Raw genomic sequence first — 4,406 nt, forward strand, 5'->3', positions numbered from 1 at the left:
AGCCGGTGCGGGGTGGGGGGTGGGGGGGAACCTATTGTAGTGATAATCAAGGTGCGCCATTTCCAGCACTTTACAAGAACAGTAGGAGGGGAAATAAACATGGGGAAATAGTTTTACTTTGTGTAATGACACATCCATTCCCACTCTTTATTCAAACCTAAGTTAATTATATCCAGTTTGCAAATGAATTCCAATTCAGCAGTCTCTCGTTGGAGTCTGTTTTTGAAGTTTTTTTGTTGAAGAATTGCCACTTTTAGGTCTGTAATTGAGTGACCAGGGAGATTGAAGTGTTCTCCAACTGGTTTTTAAGTGTTATAATTCTTGAAGTCTGATTTGTGTCCATTTATTCTTTTATGTAGAGACTGTCCAGTTTGGCCAATGTACATGGCAGAGGGGCATTGCTGGCACATGATGGCATATATCACATTGGTAGATATGCAGGTGAACGAGCCTCTGATAGTGTGGCTGATGTGATTAGGCCCTATGATAGTGTCCCCTGAATAGATATGTGGACACAGTTGGCAACAGGCTTTGTTGCAAGGATAGGTTCCTGGGTTAGTGTTTTTGTTGTGTGGGGTGTGGTTGCTGGTGAGTATTTGCTTCAGGTTGGGGGGGCTGTCTGTACGCAAGGACTGGCCTGTCTCCCAAGATCTGTGAGAGTGATGGGTCATCCTTCAGGATAGGTTGTAGATCCTTGATGATGCGTTGGAGAGGTTTTAGTTGGGGGCTGAAGGTGATGGCTAGTGGCGTTCTGTTATTTTCTTTGTTGGGCCTGTCCTGTAGTAGGTAACTTCTGGGTACTCTTCTGGCTCGGTCAATCTGTTTCTTCACTTCAGCAGGTGGGTATTGTAGTTGTAAGAATGCTCGAATCTTGTAGGTGTTTGTCTCTGTCTGAGGGGTTGGAGCAAATGCGGTTGTATCGTAGAGCTTGGCTGTAGACAATGGATCGTGTGGTGTGGTCTGGGTGAAAGCTGGAGGCATGTAGGTAAGCATAGTGGTCAGTAGGTTTCCGGTATAGGGTGGTGTTTATGTGGCCATTGCTTATTAGCACTGTAGTGTCCAGGAAGTGGATCTCTTGTGTGGACTGGTCCAGGCTGAGGTTGATGGTGGGATGGAAATTGTTGAAATCATGGTGGAATTCCTCAAGGGTTTCTTTTCCATGGGTCCAGATGATGAAGATATCATCAATGTAGCACAAGTAGAGTAGGGGCATTAGGGGACGAGAGCTGAGGAAGCTTTGTTCTAAATCAGCCATGAAAATGTTGGCATACTGTGGGGTCATGCGGGTACCCGTAGCAGTGACGCTGTTTTGAAGGTATACATTGTCCTCAAACACTCCCTCCTCAGGCCTTACGCTACCAGCACTCCCAGCTATCTTCGAGACACCACTGACTTCCTGAGGAAACTACAATCCATCGGTGATCTTCCTGAAAACACGATCCTAGCCACTATGGATGTAGAAGCCCTCTACACCAACATTCCACACAAAGATGGACTACAAGTCGTCAGGAACAGTATCCCCGAAAATGTCACGGCAAACCTGGTGGCTGAACTTTGTGACTTTGTCCTCACCCATAACTACTTCACATGCCTGTTGCCAACTGTGTCCACATATCTATTCAGGGGACACCATCATAGGGCCTAATCACATCAGCCACACTATCAGAGGCTCGTTCACCTGCACATCTACCAATGTGATATGTGCCATCATGTGCCAGCAATGCCCCTCTGCCATGTAGCATGGTTTAGCAGGGGTTTCCCATCCATCCAGTGCCTTTCAGTTGATGTGGGTTCTGTTTCCAATGGAAATGCATAGATTGAAGCTACCATGACAGAATCCCAGTGGCTCTCCAGGCTGAGATTCTCAGAGACGTTTAAGGAGATAGGCGTCCATCTCCCATTTAAAAGAGATTTGGGTGACTAGCTCCGTCAGGTCCCTTGGGAAATCCTTTCTGCAGAGTCGGAGCCCTACAATTCTCACTGGTGCCCAGCTCCCCGACCTCTGGCCAAGCCCTGACGTGCTCCCAGTGACTGAGCCAGCACTGCCGTGTTTGGCATCACAGGAGTTCTGCCCGTTGGTAGGTGGTCGCCGCTTCCTCTCACCGTAAGTTGCCTCACCCCCTGAGGAAAGGGCCCTGTGTGGAGCAGAGCTGCCTGGGGTACCTGGGGCTGACTAGACACTGTGCCCTCAGAACTAGCCCTGTTGGACATTGGGCTTGTTGCAGTTAGTTTTGGGGACGCTCATTGTAACAGGTCCCCTCCCTTTCAACTGCTCTGTGCAGCTGGGGGAAGCAGAGCAGCTGGTGCCCTGCAGGGCCATGAGCAGAGTCCCTCGTCAGTGACCGTTTGACAGACCCGACCCCCGGAACGGGCTCAGTTCTACGGGTGCCCTGGCAAACCCCCAGCTGGGCCTGGACAGTCCCAGTGGACCTGACGTGTGAGTCTACCTCTTTGTTTGCCCAACCTCCCTGCCTCCAAGGGCCCGAAGAGCCTGGAGCTGTCGCTTTCCCGGAGCTGGTCACAGCCAGGTATAGCCCAGATAAGAGCTATAACGCTGTTCCTGGTGAAGTGTCCAGAGGTCACTGCTGGGGCCTGGTTGCTTGCCTCCGGCCTCTGTGAGTTCAGTGAAGATGGTTGGTTTGCAGATGGTTATGATGGTAATAAGAACAATTTCAGGGGTGGCAGATTTCCCAGCCTTACGTTCCCATCTCTGCTGCACAAGGAGTTACTAGTTTTATTGTCCAAACATTTATTTTGATCAAGAATGGCTTTTTAAAAGATCTAAACAATTGGTTACAATTTTGTTTCCATTCTGCCTAGTGCCCATAACTCCATGATGGGAACATGGTTATGGCCACCTCCCTCCCTCCCTGGTCCTTCCACTGAGATGGACAGCACTGAGTGCTGAGATTTTCACTAGGACTTTTCAACTTAATTTTAATGGGGGATGATTGCTGAAATCACCCAGACAGCCTGAGGTTTTCAAAGCTAAGTTATTATCTCAGAGTCTCTGCATGTTTTTGCAAAAGCCACATTCACTGAATGCTTTCCTCAAAGCTTCCTTGACCTCTCTGTTTCTCAGGCTGTAGATGAGGGGGTTTACCAGGGGAGTCAGGACCGTGTAGCAAAGAGGGAGCACTTTGTTTAGGTCTCTCAGTGTATCACGTTTCGGTAGCATGTAGACAATCATTAGGGTTCCATAGAAAATTGTCACCACAATGAGATGAGAGGAGCAGGTGGAAAAGGCCTTTTGCCTACTGGTGGTGGAAGGGATTCTCAGGATGCTGGCAATGATACACAGGTAGGATGTCAGGGTTAGTAGGAATGGAGGCAGGGTGAATACACAGGATACTAACCAGTGTGTGTCACTGCAGGAGAGCTCTATAGGTGGGATGACATCACAATAGAAATGGTCAGTGTCATTCGGGCCATAGAATGTTAACTGTGATAGGAATAAAACAAAGATAGTAGTAGCCAAACAAGCTTTAACCAGGACCCAGCAGCCAACTGGACGAAAAACCCAGTATTCATAAGAGTTGAATAGTGCAGGGGTTTACATATCGCTAAATACCGATCATAAGACATCGCTGCTAGGAGACAGCATTCTGTAGCCACCAGAGAACCAAAGAAATACAGTTGTGTGATGCAGCCACTGACTGAGATGGTTCTGTCCCCAGTCAGGAGACTGGCCAGCATCTGGGGCACGATGGCTGAGGTGTAGCAGATCTCCAGGCATGACAAATTCCCCAGGAAGAAGTAAATGGGGGTGTGAAGGTGCTGATCAGCCACAACGAGCACCACGATGAGGGTGTTCCCAACCATGGTTGCCATGTAGATCAGTAGGAACATCAGGAAGAGAAGAATTTGCAGGTCAGGGAGATCCCCGAATCCCAGGAGGAAGAATTCAGTGATGGCTGTTTGGTTTCTGCAGTCTGCCATTGGTTGTGTCTAGGAACAATAAATCTGTGCTACTGAATTGGAAGGACACAGAGTTCAAAGTTAATCAAATCTCATGAATTAATTCCATAAATATTCAGAAACTCCCCTTCCTCTCCTGGTTACAGGCTGAAATTTTAAGACTAAATTTAGATTTCAGAGCCAAGTGCCAGGAAACTGAGTCTGAGGACAGAACATTGCTCTGATGGGCAAGAGGGTGTTTGACACGGATACCAGTGACTACTATAACAGCCCATTTGTCTCGTAGCCACATACTGATATGACAGATCAGATCATTTCTCTGTCTGACATACTAGAGCTTAACAATGATGCTTAAATGCTGTATTTCGTTTCTGGCAATGGCCAGAATCATGCCATGTCTTATGAGTCAAAATCAAGCATCAACTAAAATCTTGGACTGAGATTTTTCAATGTGGTCTAGAGTTCTTAGGCACCGTCCTGCTGTTAGA

General features: G+C 47.8%; 1 pseudogene; it reads right to left on the minus strand.

Moving 5' to 3' along the window:
- Positions 1 to 3,001: 3,001 nt before the first annotated feature.
- On the minus strand, positions 3,002 to 3,939 carry LOC140898190 (olfactory receptor 11A1-like; annotated as a pseudogene).
- Between the last annotated feature and the right edge of the window lie 467 nt (positions 3,940 to 4,406).

This window comes from Lepidochelys kempii, chromosome 14 (assembly GCF_965140265.1).
Source record: "Lepidochelys kempii isolate rLepKem1 chromosome 14, rLepKem1.hap2, whole genome shotgun sequence".
Classification (NCBI taxonomy): domain Eukaryota; kingdom Metazoa; phylum Chordata; order Testudines; family Cheloniidae; genus Lepidochelys; species Lepidochelys kempii.